This window comes from Oryzias latipes, chromosome 1 (assembly GCF_002234675.1).
Source record: "Oryzias latipes chromosome 1, ASM223467v1".
Lineage (NCBI taxonomy): Eukaryota > Metazoa > Chordata > Actinopteri > Beloniformes > Adrianichthyidae > Oryzias > Oryzias latipes.
This window is the reverse complement of record NC_019859.2, coordinates 24,112,007-24,134,036: the sequence shown is the minus strand read 5'-3', so window position 1 is coordinate 24,134,036 and position 22,030 is coordinate 24,112,007. Positions and strand designations below refer to the sequence as shown.

The window sequence follows — 22,030 nt, the reverse complement described above, 5'->3', positions numbered from 1 at the left end:
GCACCATAATCACTGTTGAAACTGCTACACCTACTTAATCCCTCACATGCACACACAACAATGCATACACAGAAGCTGAAAGAGGCCTGCAAAGCTTTACCAACCGTTCACCGCAGCTGGATCATCTCATTAGCCCAGTGTGTGGATTTACTGCTGAAAACTTAATAGGAAATCTCCCACAAACTCACACGCATGCAGTTCTGACTGAATTATAATTTCAAACTAAGTTTAAATTGTAATTAAAAAAACTGCAAAAAATAGCCAATGTTTGAGTGTAGAAAAATGTCCTTGTAAAAGATTTCTGGCATTTGAGAGGAATGAGTGTTTACTTTGTCACTTATCTATTTAGTTTGACTCCTGACAGATCCTTTAAAGTAAACAGACACACAAATACAGACACACTCCCACGCTTATCCACACACTCATGCTCATTCTAGCCTTTGGAAGGAGAATCAATTAGTGCAAACGAAACTGCATGTGTGTTTGCTTGGCTCGGTTAAGAAGCACTGACCTTGACTGGTTCATGACCCTGAAACAAAGGCTGTATTATTCCCTGGAACTGGAAATCAGATTTTTAACTGTTTGCGGTTCAGTTCAGAGCAGCTTCACTCTTGTCTGCTCGGTGACGTTTACAAGACCAGGCCTGTTCTCTGACATTATTTCTGTAGATTTGAAGCAGCTTTAGACTCGTACAATGCGTCAGGGGAGGGGGAGACTCTGCTGAAAAGCCTTTACGCCTGCAAAACGAGGAAAATATGGAACTCGTTTGAGTTTGGGCAAAGTTCATTCTGCTCCACTGAGAGACCTGTCACTGCCAAAAAAAGGAAAAAGGAAAAAAAAAGAAAAATATCCTTCCCAATAACAGAACCTTCACTGACAAGCAATTTAATAGCTCCAGTTTCAGGTTAAGAGCACAGCAAATGTTTACAATAAAGCAGCTTGAATTCAGGGCACACATGACATCATTCAAAAACACATGCCAATCAGGAAGCTTATCTCACTAACAGGCCATTAATCATGACATAAGCTGGGTCTCACTCAGTTTGGCACGTAGTCTGCTATTTCTGCAGTTGCAAATTGAAGAACATCAATCACAGCGTCAGACGTTGAGCCATTGCTGAATCAGCCAGAATATGAGTTTTGATGTTTAGATCCAACAATTGGAACTAAAGTTGCCTTCTAATTATAACAAGCACATTTTCTAAAAAGAGCTCAAATGTTAAAGTCCCACTCCAATCATCTTTTGATCTATTATGAAAGCATTCCCAGTGGTTCTTTAATTAGGATTATGTTGTTTTGAGCCAAAATCAGAAACCTGTGTCGTTTTCTAGGATATAGTCTCTGCAGAGCGGCAGTGGTTCATCAGAAATTCATCTCAGTGGTGGGTGAGACTGCTGCCATGGAGCAACCCTACCCCTTCCTCTCAGTGCTCTATTTACACGCTCTCCTGCTAGCTTACAGGCACTCACATCCCCAACCTAACATTAACAGTGCAAGAAAAAATGGCAAGCAATATTGGAGCTATCCAGCCGTACAAGTTTAGAGGCAGATGCCAAATCAAACGAGGAAAACAAAGACGTACATGGATCTATTCTACAAGAGGATGCATCAGAATGGAGCAGATCAGGGAGCTTGTGGTCCGCCCGGTCTAATTTTGACGCTAGTCCTGATGCCTCCTGGACGCCTCCTTGGGGAGGTGTTCCGGGCATGTCCCACTGGGTAGAGGCCCGGGAAAGACCAAGGACTTGCTGGACAGACAGCATCTCTCGGCTGGCCTGGGAACCCCTCGGAGCTGGAGGAAGTGGCCGGAGAGATAGAAGTCTGGGCATCTTTGCTTGGACTGCTGTCCCCACGACCCAATCCATGTTGGGTGGAAGACACATGGATGAATAAAAAATGCCAAAAAACATGATTTTCATCAGAGTGGATCTTTAAAAGTTGTCTTCTTGCACCATCTGGACTATTCTGTCCAATTTGCTATCGGGGCTGTGTGTTCAATTACAGAAATGTGCTTTTTTCTGTTAGAGGGGGCAAGGAAAAAAAGAAGTATAATGACAAACATAAAATATCCACAGAATCCACCCATTTTCTAAACCAACTTTGTCCCTTTTGGGGTCACATGGACGCCGGAGCCAAAACTGGTCACTTTTGGGTGAAGGCAGGGTATGTTCTTGACGGGTTGCCAGTCTGACGCAGGGCCAAAATCACACACCCATGCACCAATTAGCCTACGAAAGCATGGTTTTGTATGGTGGGAGGAAGCCGGAGTCCCCAGAGAAAATCCACGCATGCACGGGGAGAACATGCAAACTCCACAAAGAACGGTCCCCCATTGATGTTCTGTTTCAGGTCCCCCAGCTGGGACTTGAGCCTGAATCCACAGATGTCAATTTAAAACAAATACCAACATAAAAGAGAATTCCCCACCTAGTCATTAGTCAAAGCTAAAAATACAAACACTGCAGTCGGTCATATGACACTTCATAAGCAGCAACACAAACTGCAGAATTACTAATTTTACATTTCAGAAGGTTCTGCCAGCAAAAAAGCCTTATATAATACCTATTTAATTTCCAGCTTGCAAATCCATATGCTTGCAGTTAAAACACAAGGCTCGCTGCACGCCGCACGATGAAACTGGACACCGAGGGGGAGACACGTGAAGGAATGGTGGTGGCACGCTCCACTGCAGACCAGGCGCTGACACACGACTCTGACACAAGCCTTGGGGGTTTGCAGGGATGTTTGGGAAAGGAATGCAAAAGAAAATGGTGTTGTGTTTATGTGAACGGATGGACAGCGTGTATACACAAGCAGGGTAACGCAGACGCAACATTAGTGCCCACAGACTGCACGAATAACAATCTAGAAACACAACTTTGCTTTGAACAAAGGTTAATCTGGCAGCCTGTGAGAGGAAAGTTGGTCAAGAATATCAAAGAGTTGATCAAAAGTACAATTAGAAAGGGTTGAATGGGATGTGAATTTTGAAGTCTTTTAAAATTTGACATCACTAACAACTAACTTGGTTTCATTTCCTAGAAAAACATACAGAGGCCTTTACACACCACAGAACATACTAGCACTCTTAGGAATAACAAACCAATTATGTCTCTGTACCTATGTGAGGTTTGTTATGTTTCTATGAAACTATGTACACACCACCCTCGGCAATGTCCGTTCAAGTAACAACTTTCAATGAAAAGACTATGCAAACGTACATAAATGCACGTTTCTGGGTTCCATGTTCAAAGCTCTCACCTTCACACATTGCTATGCACATTTTAAGTCTGTTTATCAGGCTATACAAACAAAACATGCGGCCACTCAACGTATGTTGAAAGTTCAACCAGGCCGAACTTTGACCAATCAGGGACTCGGATATGGTAGTGATGTACAGATGGCGTCCCTTTGAGTTAATGGAAGTGCCAACCATTAAATATGACACCAAGTCTTTCATATATTGGAATAGAGCTGTGAAAGAAAAAGCCTGGACCACGCCTCTTTCAACTGTAGGTGGTGGACATGCACTAGTAAACAGGAACAAAAGAAAACGACAAAGAAGCCTCTTCCTGCTTGTCCAGTGTGAGCTCAGTTTGTTTTTAATCTTCTCCTATAAATCAATGCTGGGGTTTTCACCGTACTAACTCCACGCAATCTGAAAAGCATCAGGAACACACAGAAAGGTCTTACTGCCAATAGAAACTGTCAATGACTTATTTTTTCAGTCACTGTTTTTTTTATTTGTACTTTTATACCTCTATAAATTTAAAACAGCCACTGGTCAAGTCCAACCCTTTCCTTTAAAAATATCAACAGTTGAACTTAAATTAGACGCCTGAACCAGCCATGAACCCAATCAGGAATTGACAAAGACATATCAGGCACACTTTCTGCGGTGACCAAGCTTGTGAATTGACTCCATCAATCTGCCCCACCTCAATTTGTCTAATATGTCCCATCTGTTCATCTGAGAGCAGTCTGGTGTGTCTTGGCCTCATTGGAGGTATAGAGTAATGCCTCTGTATTTGGCTGGTCTGCTGACTGCTTGTTTTGGACTTGCAATGGTCTGTCTGGTGTTTTCAGAGGGTCTTTCTTGTTGACATATTGTTAATTAACTGTCTTGGCTTTAAAACTTTGAACCAGAGGCTGGCGGCTTGCCTTTGAATGAATGCAACAGCTTTGTGTAATATTTTCCCACATAAATCACATCAGTGGCAAACTTCTCTCGAAATTTGCAGTGGGTTATTTTAAGTTATCAAATTTCTATTTTCTTTCCTCAACTTGTTAACTTTGAAGATAGCTTCAAATCATTTAAATGTATTAGAGAGCGGGGCGTTTCTTTATTTTCTAAACCTTATCTTGCATCATCCAAAACCAGCTCAAAGATTTGTAAGATACACAAGAATCTTTCAAAAGCAGGTAAACATGAAATTTGAATCCATCTATCTAAATGTATTTTACAATACATTGTCAATAATAGAAATTAAAGCAATAAACCTTGATTTAGTCTTAAAACCATGCTGTGAATGTTTTTATTTCTAGTGTATAGTCTGTATTTTTGATATAGTAGTCAACCAGAAACTGCTCCCCTCTGATATCAGCCTCCAGTGGCCTTTTGAGGAACTGCAACATTTGGTAATTCCAAGTTTGCCCAACTTGGAGGGTGGAAGAGGCTTGGTGGTTGCAAAAGGCAGTCTTTTGGATATTGAGTTGACTCATAAGGAGTCTGGTCAATGGAAAGCTCAAATACAAAGTGATCCAGGTGCATGTGACCACTCTACACAGAAACAGTTCAATAGAAAAACAGACTATGGGAAAAATCAAAGAAATAAACTGAACAATACAAACAGCAAAGGTAAAGAGAACAGCAAAACAAAACAAAACAACAAAACTACTTTCAAATTACGTTATTTGCTCAAAGGTTCTATTTGAAAGGGGGCATGAAAATGACCAAAATTAAAGTACAAGTGTAAGACATCTCCAGCATCAACAAGTAAAAAATCTCTCTGTCATATTCAGCAGATTCAAAACCACTAACCATTCATATTCCTGCTTTGTTTTGTTACATGTTGAAAACCGTTTATTTCTAGCATAATCAAATACTGTGCTTAAGTCAGACTAAAATGTAGAGTACGGTGCTGGACTGCGCTTAACCCTTCCAATGGTTTCCTTGTCTTTAGGATTATCTGGATTGGGAGTTTCAGTGTTATTTACAACATTTTGTATCTGTTTTTGGGACTCTGTTTCTTTTGCTTCATTAGTTTCTTGATCTGATGTGAGGGTCACCCTTTGACTCCAGTGCTCTTAATTCCCATCCAGATGGAACAAATCCTCAAAGCCTGAATTTGCTGACTGTGTGAGGACATGCATGTTTTTGTGTGTTGATGTGTGTTAGACAGTTTGAGCAAGCAGAAAGAGAAGAGAATATGCAAACAAGTGATTTGTGATTGAACAGACAATGCATTTGAGTTAAATAATGAGGTGCATGATGCCACAACGAGAGGCCTATGCAACAGGGCTGAGTTTCAGAGCCAAAAATACTACTTAGGTTAAATTTCAATTAACACATTTACAAATTGATTTCATTTCTGGTTAAACATAGTGTTAATAAATGTTTTTTTTTCATCTGTTCTACTTAAAACAACTTTATTTTAGGAAAAACAGATTTCATGACACTAGTGATTTAGACTAAGCACAAATTGATCACATTTCTGATGAACATAAATGGTAAAAAATACTTTTTCAAAGGTTTATGATGGTAACCTTTGTGGAAAACAAATTTTAATCCAAATCAGAGAGGGAAAACAATTTTTAATCCAAATCAGAGAGCTCGGTAGTTTAAAACTATTTTCTTTGTTGATAGTTAAAAAAGTAAACTTTTCTCATCTCTGTATTTAGGACTACCTCATTACTACTTTATAACATCCTGTTCAGTAATTTCTGGCAAACTCACAGCGGGCAATTGTGCTGTATCAGAGTAAGCTTGACCCCCAAACTCCGGTTGATTTGGCTAGAGTGAGCACTCAAATCTGCCACATCCTATCTCATGTGTCAGCTCACTCAAAAAAAGCTCGGTCTAAGCCAAAACATAAAGAAATCTGGAAACCACATCATGTTCTGCAAGACAAACCATTAAGATAAGTGGAGGAAGAAAATTGCTAGCAAGAACTTTCCTTAATGCAAGTTATCTTAGAGTCAAAAGCACAATTAGACCATGGCTAATAATGTATTTTTGTTTATAAAGATCTAAAACCTCAAAGACCCACTCTAATGAAAGTTAGGTTTTTGGTGTTTTTGACATGACATTTTTCTGATGATGAAGGATATATAGAAAGAAAATTAAGTTTAAAATAGTTTTCTGAGTACTTCTATTTATAAATTGTTATGAATCAGGAGCAGACAAAGAAATGTAGTTCGAAAAAGAGCTTATTTGTGACAGAAAAGACGCTGTGCAAGCCACAAGCTCCCTGCTCTGAGCTCTCACCACCTGAGGAGGGGAAAGGGGGCGGGGTTGCACCATGCCAACAGTCCTGCCAACAACTCAGCGGTGAATTTCTAATGAACTCCTGCCGCTCTGCATAAAATTAGTAGTTTTTGATTTGGCTAAAAACGGCATAATAATATTTAAAAGATCACTGGGAACGCTTTTGAAATAGATCAAAAATAGAAGGTTGGAGTGAAACATTAAGACTGATTGATAAACTTTACTCTACATGATTGGAGTGCTGAAGGGCCAGAGACATGTTTGCAGCAAACAATATATTTGTGATTGTTTTAGTGGACTGAGTGATTCACGCACTAGGAGCAAAGAATGGTAAACTGTCACAACTCTTGTGAGTTATGATCAACCAGTAACCTTTGGTTTGGAGACTGTGTAAGAACTAAACTGACCTGGATGATTCCAAAACACGCTCAACTACAAAAAGTGCTCCAGAGTTGCAGCTTCCACATCTACACATCCACACGACTTCTTTGGTTAAAAACATTGAGATTAATCTAAGGATCCAAACGTGGATATTTACTTGTCTGTGAAGGGATTTTTGGGTTCTTCCATGTTTATAAAACTACTGTATCTTTGTAGGGCTGTAACAGTTCATTTTAATAATAATAATAATAATTGGTACTCTATTTATCCCACAATGGGGAAATTCTTCTCTGCATTTGACCCATCCCCTGGGGGAGCAGTGAGCTGCAGCCTAACTGCGCTCGGGAGGCAGTAGCGTTAAGGGTCTTGCCTAAGGGCCCTCACTGGGTGATGATAATTACTCGCCATTGATATGGTAATTGACCCAGTACCATTGTTTATCCCCCTCCGGGAATCGAACCCTGGATTCCTGCATGGTAGTCTCTCACCGAGCTACCCAGCCGTGTCAGGATTTGTTAACAAGGATTTGTTAACAAGGATTTGATTCGAAACATAATTTGTGGTTACTGATATGATTCATAAACAGTGTTGGTTCATTCTGAATGAACAATTACAACTGATTCACGACCTAAAATCGACACATTGGACTGTAATGGTGGCTTGATCATTTTTTGCTGTCATCACGTCAGTAATTTTCCTACCCAGAAGTAAGACGATGCGTTCTCTGAGGCACCAGCTTTTGATCCTTTTAGGTGGCGCCCATTTTATGATGTCAACCTAGAGCCGGTCTCGGCAGCGTGTCTGCATTTCTACCACAAAAACTAACATCCAAACTTTTGCAAAGACGGATGTGCATATTGTGCATATAAAATGGAAGAGTTTTTGCCGATCACCATTATCTTTGCTTAGAAAGTGTGTGTTAGTCTGGGGGTCGGTGCTGGCAGCACAGGCTCTTCCTGGAAGGGGCTGTTCCTCACACTGTGACACCACAATCTGAGGAATCACTTGCGTTCGTAGACTGGAAGGGGCTGGTGGTCAGAACGCAGGGTTTTAGAGGAATGCTCAGAAATGCTTTACTGGAGCAAAATAAGGGTTGTTGAACATTATATTACACTTTAAAGCTCAAAAAAGTTGATTTTGCATGATATAGACCCTTTAACAAGAGAAAATAGTTATGCAGAACCAATCACAAACAGATTAAACTTCAATAGAACTTTTGCAGGAACACACAGACATAAATCTTAAATTGGCTCTAAAATAATCCCATTTAGGGACATTTTTCTTTTAATAAATCAGCATCTTTTTCTATCTTCTGCTCCTTTCATGAATGTCACATGTGCACTCCTTTAAAAAGCATTGCGTAGTCATGCCGCCCTTCGGGCCACTGTCTATTCACAACTAGTGTTAGTGTACTCTAGCTTGTGTTAGGGAGTGAGGACTGCTGCATGGGGGTGGTTATAGGTGCCCTCAGGACATGAAGATGGAGTGAGACTCAGAGTAAGGGGGCTGGGATAGTTTGTTTGCACAAAATCACAACACAACTCCCTATCCCAACACACACAGATCCATGTGACATTGGCTGCTAGATAAATATTCTTTCATGTTCCTCATTAGGAATACTGCCACAAACATTTTAGAAGGCAGTTAATGAAGAACACGCTTCAAAGCTTAATGAAGAAGTAATAGGTTTTTGAGATGGATGGGGCAAACCAGGCTGCAAGCTTCGGAAAATCAGTTTGGTTTCAACATTTTGAGCAATGGTAATTTGTCTGGTGTCGAGGAAGCTTGTAAAGGTGCAAAGTGTGTTTCATGGCACTGAGAACAAAAACAGAGTGTAGGAATGTCTCAACTCATTGGAACTAGCAGGCTGATCTGAGGAGGAAGATTTATCTGCTGTCAGGGTTCAGCACTTGATGTCTGCGAGGTCTTTACTTCTCTAAATGCTCCCAAATGAGCACAAGCCTCCCAATCTGCACATCTGCTCTGTAAAGTGGAAGATGTCATGGTTGATTCCTACCTTCTTTAATAAAAGTTTGGGCCATATAACTCAGAATTTAGAAGAAAAAAAACTGAGTTGGGCAAAAACAATTTGGGTGTTTAATGTTAAACTGAAGATATGTAAATTTCCCTATAATTGCTGTTATGGTCAACAGCTCACTTTTGTGCTATCCTGTAACAGTGAAAAGCCAACATCATACAGTCCACACTCCTCTGTTCAGTTCAGTTTATTGGAAAGCAGCAACTCACCAGGAGAGTAGGAACATAAAAAAGGAACTTAAAATGATATAATAAGTGCAAACTTATGAGTCTGTTTCAACAATGGGTCACTAAAGAAGCCTGCGGGGTGCATTGCAGGAGTTTTATGTGTAATGATCTGAACCAAGCATGCAACTTGTCCTAACAGAAAGGATTCTCCAGCAGAAACAGATTCAGTAACAGCAGAGTTGGTTAGGTTGATATTTCAGACAAATTGTGCAGTTTATGGCATAAACACCAAATTTACAATTGATGTACCTTAGAATCCCCTGTTTAAGAAAAGCATGTTAGCCACAAGAAAAATAAAAAAGGCCATAAAGATTTGTAAAGATGCCAGCCACACTTGTTGCAAAAAAATATTGAACATCTATTTGCCCCAGTCTCAACAATATGGGCTGTTCATGCACAAAATGCAGTCTTTAAACGTGAGGTGTACCTACAGAATACTATTATATGTATATTCTATAATAACATGTCAATTTTAAAATCTTGGATTTTCTCATGGCTAACGTGCTTTTCATGAAAAAGTTGATCCTAAGGTAAATCTATGCCAAATTTGGTGCTTGGACCACAAAATGCATGATTATTCTAAAAAACAGCTCCACTATAAAGAACGATTTGTTATGACAGCCTTAGGTTGGAGAACAGAGGAAAGAGGACAAGATCCCAGTGTTGGAGCAGATTTGAGTCTCCTTCATGTCTCCATGCCTTCATACCAATTTCTGAATTTGATGACTACAAGCGAGATTTGTTAGTGACTGCCACCAGAGTTCAGGAGTGGAGAGGATGGAAGAGCCTGCCAGCAGTCCAGAACAAAGCCACATTGAATCATTTGATTCAATGATAATCCATCATTTGTATGATCAGCCTTAGATGTGTGCTGTTCGTGCCACAGTGACCATCACACATGCATGGACTACCTTGCAGCAAATGCTAGTAGAAGAATGGCATCCCATTCCACAGGAGGAGTACGTGTCTGGCTATTGTGGTTGTATATTTTCCACACAAATTGATCATGAACTATTAAACTTAAACAATGCATCTGCAAACTTTTAACCGTCTCATTCATCAACCCGCAGTCAACAAAAGTAAAAACTGTTTATCTTTTCTGTTTATCTTTTTTCAAGACTAGGGGTCTGCAACCTTTAACAATGCTAAAAGAGTCCTTTGGTTGGATTTCTTACCGATCTCTGTGCACCGGCCCCTCCCAAGCCACATATACAGTTTTCTCATTGTGAGGTAAATAAGTGAGGACAGCCCCTTCCAGGAAGAGTCTGCACTGCCAGCTCCGCCCCCAGGCTGACACACACACTTTCTACGCGGAGCTAGCAGTGATCAGCAAAAACCCTTTTGTTTTATATGCACAATATGCACATCCATCTTTGCAAAAGTCTGGATGTTGCTTGCAGATACGCTGCCGAGGCCGAATCTAGGTTGACGTCATGAAATGGATGGCATCCACTGAGGCGGTGCCTCAGAGATCGAGTCGTCGTACTTCCAGGAAGGAAGTGAAATGAGCTCTCTAACATAACTCATATTTTATAAAAAATGTGTGCTTCAGTGTGGCAAAGGTCATATATTACCATATAAATAGACATTGTTTACTCTGAAAGGCTTAAGAATTGCATGATAAAGGCCTTTTAAAGATGCAAGAAAGTCAAACATGAGCATTTTTTATTTACAACACTGTTCAGCCAAAGACCCACAATGGAGGGATAAAAGAACTGCATGTGGCTCCAGACCCTCAGCTTGCAGGACCCCGGTCTAGACTGTAGCTGATTAGGGTTATCGACAGAAGAGGACATTTTTTGCTAAAAAAATTGCATCCAAATAAAAAAAAGGAATCCAGACAAGATGATAACGACAGTGAGGCAAAAATTCCTAAACCCCCCACATCAGGAGGACATGTTAGATGTATAAAGCACAGAAACATTTAAAGCATCAATGCGAAAGAAAGGATGCAAAGCAATGTCAATGATAGCCAGAATTCATTCAGATAAATCTGCCAGGCATTATTTGTACACTAAATTTGAAAAGAAATAAAGAAGAGCAACTAATAAAACAGCAAACAAATCTGACCTGCAGCAAGAAGTGTCTGTGTGTGTGTGTGTGTGTGTTGGTGTGTGTGTGTGTGTGGGAGAGCACATGTGCGTGTGCATTGATGCATAACAGCAGAGCCCATTTAAACCCCACAGGAGGGTCATTCGGTTGGCCTGTCTCACACACACATACACTTCCAAACTCCATCCTCTTCACCTCGTGCCCCTCGACTTCCCTCTCGGGGTTATTAACTCTCTGATTGGAGAGCCTTCCTTTGGGTCCGGTCTTGTTAAGTCGTCATGGTGGCGTGACCCGAACACTTATTAGCTGACCCTTGGGATTAGACCAACTTTCAAAACAGGAGGGAGTTTGGGTTTAGCCCTCACCTCGAGGTGCATGCTGCAGCATCTCACAGAATCCTTAATTAAATCTCTGAGACACCCAGGCAGGAATGTTTGCTTTGCTGTCCCGTTCTGTTGAATATATGTTGGACCATCCCGCTATGTCCACCTTTCTTTGCTTTTCCCATAGAAATACTCCATGCTGGGCTTGTTTTAGTGCCTCTATCTCCTTGCAGAGCAACCACTGAAGTCAGTAAAATGCAATATGAGATCAAATCAGCAGGTCATGAGGGCCAATAAAAGAATCTGTCAATCATGCATGATCCCCTTCTTGTTAAAAAGAAAAAGGGGAAAAAAAGTTCTTTTTTTTTTAGTAACTCACCTGGAACTGCAGATTTGTGACAAAAACACAAATAAACTTGAGTTAAACTAAAGTTTTTATGTTTTCAAACAAATAAATATGAATTAATTGAAAATATTGGATTTTAAAATTCAACTAACAAAATTAAGTCAAATGCCATACTCTTATGCTTGGAGCTGATTTAAGTCATGTTTTGCAAAATAGAATTGGATAAAATAGAATGTAGTTGTCACATGGGCAATATATAGATGTCCCCTAAGCCTTTTAACATTATGAGGCTCAAGTGAGTTCTAAAATACATTTTTATGAAATAAATTTGATTTATTGTGAAAATTTAAACCTTAGCTGCAACTTTATAGCCTATAGTTGCATTTTTATAAAGACAAAAAATACCTGAAAAACCAAGCAACTCCATAATTTGGTATACATTTAACTTTACTGACAAAATATCCAGATCTAATGTGACTTTAATAAGCCCAAATTATTACACCTCCACCGCCATGCTAAGATGATATGAAGTGTTTGAATTGGTTAGATCACCTAGGTGCTATACAGTCACTGGGATAACCAAAAATGTAATTTTAAAGCGCAAATCCCCACAGTTGGTTTTGTTTCTCTAAAATCAGGAAAATCATAAAATGTCAATGCTCTGTAAGTGACAGTATTTTGTTTTGCTCCTTTGAGAATTTCCCGCGGATTTAACACTTCCTCTGTGAGGTGATAAGACAGCCAGAGGTCAGAGATAAACCGTGAATGGGCAGATAGCGACTCCCAATCCCAAAAAGGCCATTTAGGGTGCTTGTGCAGAAAGCACACTCCTCGCTGCTCAGTGGATTCTGACCCGAGATAGTGACCCGTGCGCTCCGCACGGAGGAGGAGAAACGTTTCCAACCAGAATGGAAATACAATTACAAGTCTTTTAGTCTGAATATTTTTTAAGAAAATGAGAAGCTTCCCAAAAACCTTTGTCATTTACTGTTGTGAAGTTGAATGAATGGTTGAGGACATTTTACTGTTAAACTGCGCGGCAGAAATGCGCCAAAAACTTACCTTGGCACAGAAATCAACGATCCACAATCCGAGGGAGTGCGTACGCACAAATTCCTTTCGTACGGGACGCAGGATAGTTAATCTGCGCTATAGTCGATACAAATAACAAAACAGAACAAGGAGAGGGAAAAGATTCTCTTTCAGTCTCAAACGACAAAACACAGATATCCTCCACGGACAGTTGGCAGCAAACTGCAGACGTGACTGCGCCGCTGTGCGTTCGAACTCTACGCTCCTCAGACTCCGCCGAGCGCACAGACTTTTCCACAAAAGCGCTCAGTAGTGAAGGAGGCGAGCATTTAAACAGGCCGGGGCGGTGGGAGGCGCTGCGCCGCGCGCAGACTCAGACGGCGCTCACGGTGCACCTGCGACGGTCGCCCGTCTTCTCCTCACCTAAATTCATCCCACTCCTGTCACAATCCAAATTGTGCATCAAACGCTTTGAATGGTGGGTAATATCTCATTTTCAAATGACTTGAGGAACTCATGAAGTTTTAGAAAATGGGGTGCTGCCTCAGATCTTTTCTCAAATTTAGTTTTTATTTTCTTATGGATTTTGATCTTTTATTCCATATGTTCAAGATAAAAGAATATATTAGTTCATTTTGATTTAACAGTATTGTTTATAATTATTTATGTAAAGTTATTTTTATTATTGTTATCATTATTATTATTTTTACAGAATTGTGAGCTCTTTAAAACTATTATTCCCCAGGTGTTTTTTTTTCTTCCCGGATTTTGGTCATTTCAAATGATACGTTTTTTTTTATTTTAAAATGGATGAAAGTATTTTAAAGTAAAATGATATGAACACTCTGCATCTGTCTGATGATAGTGGTATAGCACTATTTAATAGCTGTTATAGTTTAAATATTAAGCCTTTTATTGGCTTTACATTTGAGTTTACAATTCAGCATGTCATTTTATTATCCTTCTTGTTTTATTTTGATTTGATTTGATTGAATTGATTGATTTCTGTGATTGAAAAATAATTGAATGCTCCAATAAAAAATAGAAAAAACACAGATGTGTCAAACCCATTTTAGATATTTATGAATATATTGATTAGAAAATAAAGAAAAATTAACCAGGTCAATAGAGTTTGATTTGTTGTTTGGAAGGGAATGGGTAGGCGTCAAAAATGTTTTTCTTCACATAGTCTGGTTATTAACAGAATAAGAAAAAAGAGAGTGCCTATTGTTTCTCCTTAAAACCTTCTAAAATCAGTTCAGTAGACATTAATGTGAATCACACTTCACATAACAGATGTGTAATACTCGTTGATTATCATCAGAATACATTTTCACATCACAGTAATCATCGCTACACATCATGTCATTAAACATTGATATACATCACACGACATGGAACAGTTTTGTTATGCCCATTGATTATCATCAAATATTCATCATCACATTAAGCTAGTACTCACCTCATTGCTCACACATTGCTGATTAAGTAAAACAAATCAATAGCTTATTGGTTAGCATCAGAACATATTAATTATTTTATAACGTCCCTTATAGTTGGAATTTATATGAAAACCCAAATGACCTTTAGGTCCACTCATCTTCATTTTACAAAAGTTTCTTTATGCAGTTTTTGAAAGTTATGGATATTTGAACATTGTTCGAGCTCATTGCTTAACCTGCAGAGTTTAGTGCCACACAGAAACTTTTGAGGTTCTTTTCAGTTTGATTTTGCTTTCCTGCATCCCGTCTGATTTTAGCCTCCTTCTTTTTCTAAGAACTGTTTTTGAGTATCGCATTTTGCATATCTCCATCAGTGTGTGAATGTTTGTGTGCATGGGTGAAAAGGACTGTGACTGCGAAGCACTTTGTGCCTTCTAAAAATGTAGTAAAGCATTGTATGTATACACCATTTGCCAGTATATGTTGCTACTTGCTCTGTAAATAAGTTATGCAGTATAAAAATCAACAAGGTCATAGAGTTTTAAAAGTCTGGATTGATTAAATAAAGTTGTTTGTATGATCAAGATAAACAGTTGCTCTAAATTAATTAAGTAAATTTAGAAAATTCTATTTTAAACTTGAGACATTTGTTTAATCAAATGTTACAGTTAGTCACAACATTTAGTTACAGTTTTTTTTTAGAAAGGTTCGAGTTGCTTAACCTTTGAACTCCGTAATGGAGCAAAAGATTAGCAGGTTTAAAAATAGAGCGTAAAATCGTTTCAGTTCAAACAAGAAAAGTCAGTTTCATAACCAATATTTTGGTTCTCTTAAAAGTCATCATGTGTTGTCCCTGCTCTGAATCAATTTCTACTACTGAGTTGGTGAGAAAGAGAATCAAAACAAATTAGCCATAAGTTGCTTTTGTAGAAGCAGAAAGTGCAGCACTTTGACCAAAAACATCCAAACAGCAATGTTTTTTTTTGACAGTTCTTTTTCCCCAAAGTTGTTTTTCCATTGGTCGGCATTCCAGTCATTCCACAAGGTCCACCCACATTACGAGGCCAGAGTGGTTTCAGGACTTTCCCCTAAAAGACGAGTGTTCATTACCAGCATCAACAGGACTCGTTTTTTTCTCCAGTGTTGCCAGATCTGATAGTTGCACTTTTGAGCATGCCCGTGCCATGACTGTTGGGAGAGTTCTCCCACCTGTCACATCTCATTTTGTTTGCAATTCCGTCTGCATGTTTGCATTTCCATTTTAAGCCTGTTTATTTATACACAGTCCTGTGAAAGTGGCTGCAGGTGGACCCCTAACCATGCACTTCCTCCTGTCAACCAAGCTGCAAATGTGCTGTCGACAGAGATACTAAATTCAAGCACGGGACCGTGCTGCAGACGTAGGATCAGGCTGAAACCTGACGCCTCGTCCTCTTCACAAGAGTCCACAACGTGGTCAGTGCCAGTAAACCACAGATGTCCTATATCACACATGTTCAAACATGTAGACATATAATAATAACACTAACATCCATTAAATAAAACATAAAGAAATTTTTAAATGTCATTGTTTAACCCCTTTATGACTGAATTTATTTCCAGCTATGAAAAACAAATCACCCATGTTTTTGCTTTGAAGTAGATGCTAAATGACGGTACGTTTGGAGCAGAGGACGTTTGACGCCTATTTGTTCCATTGGGCATTAAGGGGTTAAATGTAAGGTTTCATATATAATCTAAAAGTATTCCATTTACACCTGAACTCAACAAAATTAAATTAAATTAAATTAAATTAGATGAACAAACTATCTTTTTTGCTCATTTTTCTGAAATCCATCCAGACCCCTTTGCCCAAGTTTTGCAATAGCACCTACATCTGCAGGTGGTTTGTCATGTTTATCCCACACCCTATTCAAGGCTGAAACACAAATCTGTGACAGATCTAATGAAACAAAAATGGCAGGTGGTAGTGAAGGAGGAACTGGACAGAAAAACAAAATGATTTTTTAAAAGCAGTAGTTGGTGAGACACCACTGATCAAAGCTTCAGGGCTTCTAACATAGCATGTTTATTTTTATATATCGATAATTGGAAATATTAATAACAAAAAAGGAAAAATGCATGGAAAATTTTTGATTTTTTTAATTCAATAAATCTTATATTTCTGTTTCTTAAATCTAGAATTTACTCTATATTAAACAAAGGTTTATGGTAAATTGATGTATACACAAATCTGTTATTCTAGAATACAGTTTGAATTGGTCTTATTTGGAAACCAGTTTTTTGTTTCTGCGTTGAGGCATGTTTCACAAAGACTTGTGTTCTCAAATGAATCAACTACAAAATGGAAATGTTGCCTTCAGAGGTATATTCGGAAGGTGGCCGTGAATTCAGAATTATGGGGGATTTTATATGAGGCATTGAAAAAAAGCCTTGGTTCCTAAAAAGAAAAAGGAAGAAAACGCATCAGTAAATTAGTCAAGTTACATCTGAAGAAACCAAACCAGAAATGTGGGTGTGAGCTCCTTATGTTAAAATAAATGTACTCAATCAATTTAAAGCGATTATACCAACTGTTTAACATGGTGGGGGAAAAGTAATGATGTGGGCTTCATTTACAATCAAAAGGCTTGCATTATAATATTAGTGCAATAAAATATTTCCCAATTGGTAAAATTTGTGTTTTCAAATTTGATTTAGGGAAAAAAGGTTCTTGTAAAAGAAAAATTTATTTAAAAAGTCTAAATAAATCAGCTGAGTCTTAACTTTAAATGCACATGCAAACTTTGAGTAAACAATGCAATTATTTAAGAAAATTTCATTCTGAAAGTAAAATACTTCCTTCACATTGTTATCAGTTTTTTTAAATAAATAATGAGCCACACACATGCTTCACAGAGACTTTTATTAACTTTAATGTGAAGGGCCACATTTTCCTTCTGATCTTGTGTCTTTAATTTGTTTATTTAATTATGCATAAAAAACTCATACAGAAATCCCAACGTACACAATCTACATGTACAAATCACTGTCAGATGATTAAATGTTTGAGCCAACAAAGTAAATTTATTCAGGTGAAAAAAACTTCTTCAAATGAAAAAAAAATCCTATAGTAAGACAAAAATGTTGGGTGTAAATATACAAACGATATGTCTATTTGCAGCTGCATTGGCCATCTAAAAGACACACACAGAAAACACACACAGATTTTCTATAGCTAAATAATGAATCTGCTGTACCCAGGTTAAATTGATACTCTCAGCTCTCTCATTGTGATTGGCTGTGGGATCAGAGCAGCTTGGTGTAAGTGTGTTTGTGTCCCTTTGAGCTTGTGTTTACCTGGGAAGAGGAACACATTTTGACAAGGGTGCGAGAAAACAAACAGCAGAATCCAGATCCTTCACAGCCATGTTTGATGTGATGTTTTGCAGTGAAACACAGATGTGGGATTTTCTCATGTGAGCAAAGCATAAAGATATTTTAAAAGAAACTGATTTATTTTTAGATCCTCAAAGAAAAAACAGAAGAAAATGTTATCTTTCAATTTGATTTGACATTTAGTATAGGGTCTGATATGTGATGTGTAGGTGTGTGGGAGGACTCACCAGTAAATATGCAGAGGACACATTACAGCAAATCCAAATAGTGAAGCACAAGGTGGTGCAGAGAAGTGTGCCTCCTGCTGTCAGAGCAGCGAAGGAGAGCAGTAGGAAGTGGGAGTGTTGCACTGAGTGTTTATGTGACTGTGGACGGATTGACCCTTCACAGACCTCCCCAGCACAACGGAAATGACTTCTTTCTATGTTGGGCTTTCTCTTCTCTCCTTCAGTCCCACCCACACACCGAGGTTTGCAGCTTTAAAGGCTCTGAAACAAGAACGACAAGCTGTATAAAGCCAACAGTGTTAATGTTGGCATGTGTTTGCTCAGGTAAAAGCAGCGCTGCATGTGGTAGTTTTTTTGCACAGACGTTTGTCTTCTGACTACACAAAGGTATCCTGATTTAAAACATTGCTGACCTTGCAAAAGTTATTTCAATGAGGCTGATTGTCTAAAAGAAAAACAGCGGTGGCAGTTTACTTGGCCTGTGGGTGCTTCATTTTATCGTGAAGCACTTTGGTATCCTGAAAGTGTTGTAAAGTGTTTTATAAATAAAGCTTCACACTTATAGCACTTTTTGACAAGATGAAAAAAAATCCACCTCTAACTAATCACATCCTTTTTGTCCTCATGTGTGTGAGAACAATGAGACAGCCAGGTACACTGACCTTTAAGCCCCAGTCTCACCAAACACAATTCAACTCTGGCCACACAGAAATAGAGCTTCAACTAAAGTCATTCGTAGCAGTCCCACTGAACAAAGCAGAACACAGTTTTAACTCTGATCCACTGTAGTTCTGCTGTCTTTGTGCAGCAAAGCCTTAAAATGCCAATTCATCCATCAGTAAAAAGTTTTCACCTCCTGCAATTTATGTAAAGTAACAATCAAACTACACAAATATATTTATAAAATAAAACCACTGGCAATGTCAAAGACAAGAAGGCAAAACCATTCACTTATGCACTACAATTAATTTACTTCAGGTTTTGAACAAGTTATATGGGTAATACTGCAAGATCTCAAATGGTCCATGCGTTGTTGAACAGCTCTGCAAAGAGATGTTCTTAGTAAAATTAAACCAGGAAAAAGAGTACATGGGTCCATCATAAAGACGTAAAAGAGAATGGACTGACCATTTGGAAATATTTAATGAGTATGCATGGACATATTAAAATGATTCATATTAAAATTAAACTTTTTTCAAAATGCTTTACATATTTGGGTTTTTGTTTACTTATCGATGAAAACACATGACGATCTGACAACATATGGAATATGGTAACCATATGATTTCATGGGACTGGATATAAAAAAAAAAGTTAGCAATGCTGACAAAAAATGATCAAAAATCCAATAATTTTGTTTCTTCTTTTCACTAAGTTTTTTGTTGAAAATATTCACTCTATATAACTTTGTTACTTATAGTTAGTTTTTATGTAACCCACAGTTATTTGCAACATTTAAATAACCATGTTTTTTCATTATTTATTTTGAATTTTGGCTGCTGGATGGCTCAGCTGTCTGCATGTAGGATTGGCGCGATGAGTTTAATCCAGTGTGGATCCTAAGCCAAAACCCTTCATGCTACTGCCCATCTATGTAGCCAAAAGGGGACCTAAGTCTGGGTCCGCCTGTGCCGCTCCCCAGCCAGGATAAAATACAGGGTCGTGTCAGGAAGGACATTCGGCTTAAAAATCTCTGCCAAACCACCTGTGCAAATCAGTAAAAGTTGACTGAGGGGCTCTGCTGCTTGGCAGCAGTGGGACCCGCCACCCCACTGGAGACCTCCCATTTTACCTGCAGCACACACACTGCACACCCACACCACAATACATGGGTGGGATCGGGGAGGGGTGGCCGGTCTTCACCCTCCTGTTCCTCTCAGGACGCCCTGGCTTGTGGGGTGCTGGGGGGGTCGGTCGGTCGGCGGAGGTTACTGCATGGTGACGGGGAGCGGGGGGCAACCTGAAGAATGTGTTTATGAGAGTCCCTCTCTCCTGGTCTGGCTGGTCGGGCTGGGGAGGATCTGGTTCCCCTTATGATCACATGGTACACTTTGACAGAGTGCTTGCATCTCCACCCCCACATGCACACTGTCTGCTTTATCCCTCGCTCCCAACCCACAGTGTATTGATGGACAGATATCTTCCGCTTATCTTAGTGTCAGAATTTCACGTTTAGATGTAATATTTGTCTTTCCAGCAGAACTGGCATAAATGTTACGAAGCTTAAAATCATAACCTACTCAAATTGAGTAGGTGGTTAGATTAGTAGGTAGCACTTGATCCCCTCACTTTCTCCCCCTCTCCCTTTTTTATTTTCTTCTATCCCCCCCCCCTTTTTTCACATTTTCCCCCTCTCTCTTCCTTCTGTTAAAGAAAAGAAAATATATATTTAAAACATAAATGGTAACAAAGAAATAAAAAATATTAAAAAAACAAAAAGGGGCTTATTAAAATATACACCCTTGACTGTCCGATAACCCCTTTTTGCAATAGTAAAACTTGTCTTCAGCTCTCATCTGTTTGCTCAGTTGTTGGACAGAACAAGTTAAAAGAAAAAAGAGCTGATTCACTATGGCGACCCCTGAAAGGATAAGCCGAAAAAGGTGAGTATAGTTTTTTTTTTTTTTTGCATGTAGCCATGCCACAGAAACCGTTTAAAGAGACATTATTGCTTGACATATGTAAGAGGAGAACCAGGAACAGAAATATACTGGAGGCGGAGGACAATGGTGATGTGAAATGTAACAGACAGTTAAGAGGAAGACTAGGAGGGGTTTATGGATTGACAGTTAGAAGGAAGAAGGGAGGAAGGAAAACAACAAGTGAAAAGGAGAATGTCTTTGGTAGGAGGGAGGAGAATTAAACAGCCATGGGAACCCATGTTTGGTCATTACTCCAGACTTTGTAGTTGTAAGCCTTGTTGGTGATGTTTTGTTTTCACATAGCCTTTAACCTTTCTGTGCGGACCACAGGCAGATGGTAATGACATTTCTCAAAGCAGCTTCTTCCACGCCCTCAGTGAAAGTACATGTGTGGAGCGGTGTTCAGATGTTTTATGAGGACAGACACCTTTGTAAAAACATACCAGTGAGACATTGAATCAGAACAAAAACAGCTAAACATCTGGAACAAAAATCTGTCAGAGGATGCCATCTGAATGCAATTAAAATCTGTATTTCAACATGTGAATTGTCTGCAGCTCTGTTTGATTTCAGTTGTTTATATTGCATATTTAGTAATCAATGAAGATTGCCTGCATCAAGTTTATGAAAACATTCGAAAGTATTTTTCTAAAATACCAAAATGAATATTTTAAAATTAATTTGAGGTTTAAAAAACATTTGAAAATCTCTGTCATTTAATTTTATTAATACCTGAGGATTTTTAAATGATCTGCACTACTAATTATAGTGTATACATAACCGATCTGACGTTAAGATCTGGATAATGATTTACATGTAGAGAAAATAAATTTAAGTTAAGTTAAGTTAAGTATAATGGGGCAGGAATGTATAAGTTTACTGCCTTCCATTTCTTTTCAAGTAACTGATTAAATCCCTTTTGACAAATTCAATTTTTATTGGGTTTTACTGTGTCATTTAATGTGTGTGTAAGAGCTGATATATCTATTTATGACTAAGAGTCGGTATAACTATTTATTTATATGAGTATGTGAATGTACGTATATTTTTCAATCAATGATTGTCTGAGTTTGTTATATCTCTGTTTAGATGTAAATTTCTGTGTGTCTTCTTAAGTTTTATATTTTAGTTTCAATTGCTTGATTTCCAAATCAAGATGTAAGGACATTTGTGTGAAGGAACCTTCTGAGCTTTATTTCTAAAAAACCTGGTTTCCATGGTGCAAGAATTATGGGATACAAAATGTAACGCACCACTGTTACAATGTTCAATTTCCCCTAAAGCCTAATAGTTAAGAGAATAATAAAGGTACCAAAAAGACAAAAAACGTTATTCTAAAGACCCAGATATGTCACACTTACATGAGTCACACTGATTTCATCATGCCTGTATCATGGGTGTGACTATATTTGTCAATTACAGGGTTAACATTATTTTACATTGGTGGTTTGAGAG

The 22,030-nt window shown here is 38.6% G+C and overlaps 1 protein-coding gene across 1 annotated transcript in view; it reads right to left on the bottom strand.

Annotated features, from left to right (window-relative positions):
* LOC101160140 (vasorin) overlaps positions 1-13,176 on the bottom strand; it is a 30,490-nt gene extending 17,314 nt beyond the window's left edge. Inside the window, exon 1 of the mRNA XM_004066104.4 lies at positions 12,917-13,176. The gene's annotated coding sequence lies outside the window, so the exon portion shown is untranslated. The remainder of the gene's footprint in view (positions 1-12,916) is intronic.
* Between the last annotated feature and the right edge of the window lie 8,854 nt (positions 13,177-22,030).